The 9092-nt window shown below is 43.3% G+C and overlaps 1 non-coding gene across 1 annotated transcript; it reads right to left on the reverse strand.

Annotated features, from left to right (window-relative positions):
• Positions 1-8985: 8985 nt before the first annotated feature.
• On the reverse strand, positions 8986-9092 carry LOC131902864 (U6 spliceosomal RNA). The gene has a single exon (XR_009377146.1). It is a non-coding gene; the product is annotated as a U6 spliceosomal RNA (small nuclear RNA).

Genomic DNA, 9092 nt, shown 5'->3' on the forward strand with positions numbered 1-9092 from the left:
TTAGAGGAGATAGCAGGGACTTGAGAATGAGTGCCCCAAAAAACAGAGAACCCCGCCCTGGCTTCCTTCGGCAAAGTCTATACTTCCTGTTCTCTTCTCAAGCACACCGTCAGCAGATCTTTACTGAAACCTCTGTGCCCTGCCGCTGTCCTTGGCACCAGGGGCAGGAGACTGGATTAGGCCCAGTCCCTCTCCTGACAGTGATAAACCAGCTCTTGTTCTGAGCAAGCCCTTTGAAGACCAGAACACGGCTTTGCCCAACAGCTGCCTGGCTTAAGGGTTAGGCTGTTGATATAAAAATACATATCGGACGTCATCTACCACTCTCCCCACTTTTTTAAGCTCCCATCACACTGGTTTTTTTTTCGTGTGTGTGTGTGTGTGTGTGTGTGTGTGTGTGTGTGTGTGTGTGTGCGTGCTTCTGCAATGTAGTGGATCAAACCCAGAACCTCAGACACCCTAAACAAGCGCTCTGCAATCTGTGGGCCTTCAGGAAGTTTCCAAACACATCAAACAGGCTTCAGAGCCTTTGTGTCTGTTGTTGCTTCTACACGAAACCCTCCTCGCCTTACTTCCCCCACACCCACCCCACCAATAAAGCTAACCTCTTCTTAATCTAGGCACGGTTGAATAGCTCCTTAGAAAGGCCAACCTAGCCAGGAGACGATGGCGCACGCCCTTAATGCCAAGCACTTGGGAAGCAGAGGCAGGAGGATCTCTGTGAGTTCAAGGCCAACTTGGTCTGCAAAGTGAGTTCCAGGACTCTGTCTTAGAAGGAAAAAAAAAAAAAAAAAAAAAAAAGGCCACCCCCAGGCTGACAAGAGAGCTCAGTGGGTAAGAGAGCTCACCAAGGCAACCTGAGTTCCAGTCCACAACCCACATCCTAGGAGAAAATGTGCCACAAATAAATGTAAAAAAACTTTTAAAAGAAACTGCTACCCAGCCAGGCCTTGGCGGCTCACACCATTAATCCCAGCACTTAGGAAGTAGAGGCAGGTGCATCTCTGTGAGTTCCAGGACAGCCTGGTCTACAGAGTGAGTTCCAGGACAGCCAGGACTACACAGAGAAACTCTGTCTCGAAAAACCAAAAATTAAAAAGACCCAGTTTCAGGACAACCAGGGCTACAGTAAAATCCTGTCTCAAACCCCCCCCCCAAAGAAAAGAGGAAAGAAACTGCTACCTGAATCCCCCATCAAAATCATTCTGCAGCCAGAGTTAGACCATAAATATGTCTGCCCCTCCCACTAGATTTGTGACTGTGAGTTTCACAGGTCATTCGTCTCTGAGATGTATACCCTGCACATAATAAATACTTAGCAAAAGTTAGTTCATTTGATCACTCAAGTATTTATTGAGTGACAGCTGTATACTGGAAAATTAGCCAGAAACAAAAGGCAATCCCCTGACCTAGATTCAGCCAGGTTTCAAACTCAAGCGGCAAAATGAACCAGTAGGTAGTACGACTGCATGATTGGGTAGGAGTCACAGTGAGTGGTGGGGACTACAGATCAGAAAGCAGGAAGGTGGCCTCAGTATCAGCAGATTGTCGCCAAAGGATGGCAGAGGAGCTGGAGAAACAGCTCAGCAGTTAAGAGTGCATGCGCTCTTTCAGAGGGTCCATATCAGGTCCGTCATAACCACCTGAATCTCCAGCTCTGGGGGAGATCCAATGCCCTCTTCTGCCCTCCACAGGCACACAGGTACACACACACCTAAAAATAAAATAAAACTCAGAGAGATGAGGGCTGGAGCTTAAGCACAGCACTTGCCTCCCACATCAAGGCCCTGGGTTCAATTCTCAGCACACTGAAAAACAAAAATAATTTAAAAACAAAATTGCACAACACAGAAAAACTCACAGACAGACGGAATAGAAAAGGGCTGGGAATGAAGCTTAGGGGTATTTGCCTAGCATGTACAAGGCTCTGGGTTTGATCCCTAGCAACACACACAGACAAAGTAAGATTTGTCAGGCATTGTGGGTCACACCTGTAACCCCAGCATTTAAGAAGCTAAACCAGGAGGATTACTCCAAATTCAAGACCAGCCTAGCTACTCAGTGAGTTCTGGACCATCTGATACAGAGTAAGACCATGTATCAAATTAATGTGTTCATGAGTATAATCCTAGCACTTTGGAGTCTGAAGCAGGACCATGAGTTTGTGGTCAGCTTGGGCCATATAGTGGGAACCTGTCTCAAAAAGAAAAAGAGACCACTAATAGTCACACATAATCCCATCACTTGAGAGGTAGAAGTAGAGGATAAGGAGTTCAAGGCCAGCCTCAGCAACATGGTTGTGGTGGTTTGAAAGAATATGGCCCCCAAAGGGAATGGCACTATTAGGAGGTGTGGCCTTATTATAGTAGGTGTGGCCTTGTTGGAGGATGTATGTCACTATGGGGGTGGGCTTTGAGGTCTCCTATGCTCAAGCTACACTCAATGTCACAGTTTACTTCCTGTTGCCTTTGGGTCAAGATGTAGAACTCTCAGCTCCTTTTCCAGCACCATGTCTGCCTGCATGCCACTATGATTCCCACCATGATGATAATGGACTGAACCTCTGAACCTGTAAGCCACCCTATTAAATGCTTTCCTTTATAAGGTTGCTGTGGTCATGGTGTCTCTTTATAGCAATTGAAACCCTACTAGGACAATAGTGAATTTGAGGCTAGCCTGGACTAAATGAAACCAAATCTCAAAAAAAAAAAAAAAAGAAAAGAAAAGAAACAAACAAACAAAAAAGACAAGGAGGAGACTTTATTTCACTTTCACAGGGCATGTTCCTTTAAAAAAGAAAATCACATACATACATACAAAAACTCCCCCACCCCACCCCACCCCACTGGAACTGAGGACCGAACCCAGGGCCTTGCGCTTGCTAGGCAAGCACTCTACCACTGAGGTAAATCCCCAACCCCAATGTAAAACATTTTAAGGGGAAATCTTGAATGCAGTCCCCTGCTATTACAAATTGAGTGTTGCACAGCTGGTGAAATCATAGGGTCAACACATCTGTAGTACAGTGGTAAGTCTCCCCTGCCAGGTAAGTACTATTATTATTACTATTACTATTACTATTATTTTGTATTTCTTTCTGTGAACATGTGTGTATCTCCGTGTGTGCATGCCCAGATGTATGCAGGTGCTCACAGAGACCAAAAGTGCATCATATCCTCTGGAGCTAGCTAGAGTTACAGGAGGTTTTGAGCCACCTGATGTGGGTGCTGAGAACCAAATTCAGATCCTCTTACCCAAAAAGGAGGTGGTATGGTTCTTGACCACTGAGCCATCTCTCCAGCTCAAATATCTCTTTTTAATTATTGTACAAATACTTGTTGTTCTTCTTGTTGGTGTTCTGTTCCTTTACATGCAACTAACTTTAAAAATATAAACCTGCCGGGCGGTGGTGGCGCACGCCTTTAATCCCAGCACTCGGGAGGCAGAGCCAGGCGGATCTCTGTGAGTTCGAGGCCAGCCTGGTCTACAGAGCGAGATCCAGGAAAGGCGCAAAGCTACATAGAGAAACCCTGTCTCGAAAAACCAAAAAAAAAAATAAATAAATAAAAATATAAACCCAGGCTGTGGAGATGGCTTACTGGGTAAGGTGCTTGTTGTGTAAACTCAAGGATCTGGTATGGTAATGTGCTTGTGAGCACCCCCATTTCCCCCCCCCCACACACACACACACACCCATGCTGGGGAAGTGGAAGCAAGTGGATTCCTGGGGCTGATTGGCCAGCCAACCTAGCATACTTGGCAAGCTCCTGGCCAATGAGAGACCATGTCTCTAAACAAACAAACGGCCAGGCAGTGGGGGTAGTGGTGGTGCACACATTTAATCCCAGCACTCAGGAAGCAGAGGCAAGCAATCTCTGTGAGTTCGAAGCCAGCCTGGTCTACAAAGCAAGTTCCAGAACAGCCAAGGCTACACAGAGGGACCCTGTATCGAAAAACTAAAACAAACAAACAAACCCCACAGTGGATGGCTCCTGAAGAATGATACCCAAGACTGATTTCTGGTCTACGAACACACACACACACACACACACACACACACACACACACACACACACACAGGCAGGCAGGAGATAAAATATGTAATTCAGTGGTACAGCACATGCTTTGCTTGTGTGAAGAATTGAATTTGATCGTCAGCATCACAAAAATCAGTAAACTTATATAGGCTGCATAGGATATACCTATAGCCTACATTAACACACACACACACACACACACACACACACACACACACACACACACACACCCGCCCAGCCTTGTTGATCAGATCTGCCTGTTTGGTTAAGAAGACAAGCCTGAAACAGCAAAGAAATGCATGTTTGACAAAGTTCTTTTCAAAAGTAACTAGATCATTTCTCTTAACCACCCCACGATTTCTGTGGGAGCATAAGTGCGTTACCAGCTTGAGAGAGAAAGCTTTGGTGTCTCGAGGCCTGGTGGAACAAGCCTGTAATCCCAGCTACTCAGGAGGCTCAGGAAGTGGGATTAGTTATTTAAGGCCTGTCCTGACTACAAAAAGAGTTCAAAGCCAGCCTTGACAACTTAGCCCATGTCTCAAAATAAAAAGTAAAGAGCTAAAGAGATGTATGGAGGTGCTTGCCGCTTGCAGAATACTGGACTTTATTTCAACACTCATGTCAGGCAGTTCACAACCACCTGAAACTCCAGGTTCAGGGGATCTAAAGCCCTCTTCTGGCATCTTCAAATACCTGCATACATGTGGTATACAGTCACACACACACACACACACACACACACACACACACACACACACACAAAAGTAAAGAAAAATTATTTTTAAAAGAAGTAAAATGAGAAGTAGGAATACAGCTCATTGGTAGAACACCCATCTAGTATGTGTAAGGCCATGAGTTCAATTCCTAATAATAAAAATAAAAGCCTTGGGCTTAACGGCAAGAATCCAAGGTCAGTCACTTAACAACTCACACTTACGAAGATGAATTTTTCAGAACTACTTACATTTCCTATGAGGCTAAAATGTCACCTCAAAACTAAAACTAGAGACTGGGGGCATAGCTCAGTTGAGAGAGTGCTTGCTTAGCATCCATGAAGCTGTGGGTTCAAATCTCAACACTACATAAAACTAAACGTGGTATGCAGCTATAATCCCAGCTCTCAGGAGCTGGGGGCAGGGGGATTAGGAAATTCAAAGTCATCCTTAACTATTTAGTGAGTTTGAAGCCAGCCTAAAGTACAAAAAAAGTTAAAAAAAAATTCAAATACATTTATCAAATGATTTTTTTAAAAATAGTAACTGAACTACCAAATAATCTAGTAATTCTACCTCTGGGTTTAGATTCAAAATAAAAGCTAGGTCTGGAAGAAATAGTTATACACCCATGTTTATTGTTATTTAAAACAACTACAAAGTGGAAACAACACAAGTATACATGGATAGGTGAAGGAATAAACAAAATACAGTATTATTGTGAGTCTTTAAAAAAATGAAAAAGAAATTAAAGAGCTGGCAAATAAAGGTGCTTGCTGCCAAACCTGACAACCTGAGTTCAATCCCCAGACTCCACATGGTGGAAGGTGCGAACCAACTTACACAAGTTATTCTCTGACCTCCACATGCATACCATGACATGCACACACATGTGCACACACATGTGCACACACACACAAATAGAGAAACGAAATTGTAGCACATGATACTATATAGGTAGATCTTTGGAACAATATGTTAGTAAAACCAATTGTGAAAGAAAAAAAAACATAATTCCATTTATATAGTTTCCTAAAGGAGTCAAATTCACAGAGACAGAATAGAGAACAGGAGTTGCTAAAGCTAGCGGAAGGAGGGCCGTGAGCTGTTTATTGGCACGTTTAAGTGTTGCAAGAGGAAGAGCTGTGGCAATTAGTTGTGCCACTTGCTACTGTGTGAGCGTATAATACTTAACATGGCTGGCCTGTACACTTAAAAATGTTTCAAAGATTGAGGATGGAGGTCAGTGGTAGAGCACTTGCCTAGCACGCACAACTCCCAGCACCACAAAGCCACATGCTACAGTATGTACCCATGGTCATGGCTACAGAGAAAGCTAAGGCAGGAAGACTTGAGCCCAGGATTTTGAGACCAGCCTGGGAAGCATAATGAGGCCCCCATCTCAAAATAATATTAAACATTAAGATTTTAGCCAGGGGACTGAAGAGATGGCTTAGTGGTTAAGAGCACTGACTATTCTTCCAGAGGATCAGGGTTCAATTCCCAGTACCTACATGGCACCTCATAACTGTCCAGTTCCAAGGGATCTGACATCCTCACACAGGCATACATGAAAGCAAAATCACCAATGCCTGTAAAACAAAAATTATATATATATATATATAAGCTGGGCAGTGATGGCACATGTCTTTAATCCCAGCACTTGGGAGGCAGAAGCAGGCAGTTCAAAGCTAGCCTGGTCTACAGAGTGAGTTCTAAGATATCCAGGACTACACAGAGAAACAATATTAAAGAGGGAAAGAGAAAAGAAAGATTTTATTTGTGTTTTGTTTTGTTTTGTTTTAAGACAGGGTTTTTTGAGACAGGGTTTCTCTGTGTAGCTTTGAGCCTTTCCTGGAACTCACTCTGTAGACCAAGCTGGCCTCGAACTCAGAGATCCACCTGCCTCTGCCTCCCAAGTGATGGGATTAAAGACATGGGCCACTACACCCAGTATGGTGTCATTTTTTTAATTACTATAATTTTTTATCCTGAATTTAGGTTACCCTGAAATGCTTTGAGGTTTCCAGATTTCAGTGTTTACCCAGCGGCTGTCCTACAAAAACAGACTTTGGTGTAGGCTAGAGAACCTGGATTTAAACTTCTGTCGTACACTTTTTTTTGTTTTTTGGTAAGTTTTTTAGATAGCATACAAAGTAGTGTGTTTTATTTATCATTTTCCTACAGAAATATCATATGTTGTTCTTATTAGCCCCCTCCTGTCCTTCCCTAGCCTCTTCCCTTCTTGCTGGTCCCTTCCTTCCCCAAATGATAAGCCTTCTGCTTTCATGTGATATATATTCAACTCTTCTCTCCTGTCCTCCCAAGTCCTTCCTCCACCACTCTCTGACCCCTTTATACTTTCTAGATTGCATATGAAAGCAATTATACAATACTTGTCTTTCTGAGTCTGGTTTGCTTTGCTTAATATGATGATCTCATTCTATGTATTATCCTGAAAATGTAATTTCTTCTTTACAGTGAATACAATCCCATTGTATATATGCTCAAAAATTTTAATGACATCAGTCAGGTGGTGACACTCAGCTGTAATATGAGCACTCAAGAGATGTGAACAAAGGAGGATCAGGGGTTCAAAGCCATTCTTCGCTACAGAGCCAGTTAGAAGGCCAGCATGGGCTGTATGAGATACTATCTCAACACAAAGATAGAAGAGGTCTGGATATAGTTCAGTGGTAGAGCACTTGCCTGGCATATGTTCCCAATAATTTGGGTTTCACTCACAGGACCCTACACACACACACACACACACACACACACACACACACACACACACACACACACGTTCTAGATCTGCTTGGAAAGGTTTAGCAATCCTTGTCTGGAATGCTTTAGTAGTGGCACTCCCTGGTGTCCAAAATAGGAAGTACAGTTGTTACTGAGAAATGATCCATGTCTGGCTGCTTAGCTTGGCTTCTCCAAACAGAATCCTCTCTGGTTCCAGAATTGCTTCTTGACTTTTTGATTTGATTATATATATGTATGTATGTGTTTCTGTATATATGCCAAATGTGTGTGGTTGTCTGCAGAGGTCAAAAGGGGAATCAGATCCCCTGAAGCTGGATTATGGAGCTGGATTATAGAAAGCTGTGAGCCACCCAGGGTGGGTGATGAGAACTGAACTCTGGTCCCCTGAAAGAGCAGTAAATGTTCTTAACTACTAAGCCATCTCCAGCCCCTGAATCTTTTTCTTAAAAATACATTTGTGTGTGTGTGTACTTACCCTTACCCATAGGAGCTATGGTATACCTGGATGGTCAGAAAACAGCTTTTGGGAGTCAGTACTCTCCTCCTGTGTGGGTCCTGGGGATTGAACTCACTATGTAGACCAGATTGGCCTTAAACTCATGGATATCCTCCTGCCTCTGCCTCCACGCTCCACTTCTTTTATTCTTTTTTTTTAAGGTTTATTTATTTTATTTTATATGTATGAGTGTTCTGCTTGCCTGAATGTATGTGCACTGAGTTCATACCTGGTTCTGCCCATAGAAGCCAGAAGAGGGCATCCGATCTCCTGACCTAGAGTTGCAGATGGTTGTGAGATGCCATTTGGGAACTGAACCCAGGTCCTCTGGGAGAGCAGAGCAATAGCTCTTAACCACTGAGCCATCTCTCCAGCCACCCAACCCCACTTCTTTTTGTTTGTTTGCTTGTTCTTTGTTTTTTGACACAGAGTTTCTCTGTGTAGCCCTGGCTGGAACTTGCTCTGTAGACCAGGCTGGCCTCAGAATCTTTTTTTTTAAAGATTTATTTAATTATTATGTATATAATGTATTGCCTGCATGTATGCCTGCACTCCAGAAGAGAGTACCAGATCTCATTATAGGTGGTTGTGAGCCACCATATGGTTGTTGGCAATTGAACTCAGGACCTCTGGAAGAGCAGCCAGTGCTCTTAACCACTGGGTCATCTCTCCAGCCCCCATTTCTTGAATCTTACTGTGACTCTTCATTCATTCACTCAACATCTACTGAACATCTATTCAAAATAAGCACTTCCTACTCTGTATAAGAAGAGATAATTCATAATTCAGTAATGTCTTGAGAAGGAATTGTACAAGAGTAGGTGAGGAAGTATAAAAAAGTAATCGCCTAGAAGCAGCCAATGAGGCTGTGCAGAGGCACAGTTTGGGAGGGCAAGAAGCAAGTGGGCTGCTTCAGACTGCCTACATTCATATCTGAGCTCTTGTGTGTGAGTTTTTGTTTTTGATTTTTTTTAATATGAAATGCTTCACGAATTCACATTTCATCCTTACACATAGGCCATGCTAATCTTCTCCGTAGCATTCAAATTTTTGTATACGTGCCACCGAAGTAAGCAC

The sequence above is a fragment of the Peromyscus eremicus genome, chromosome 1, assembly GCF_949786415.1.
Source record: "Peromyscus eremicus chromosome 1, PerEre_H2_v1, whole genome shotgun sequence".
Lineage (NCBI taxonomy): Eukaryota > Metazoa > Chordata > Mammalia > Rodentia > Cricetidae > Peromyscus > Peromyscus eremicus.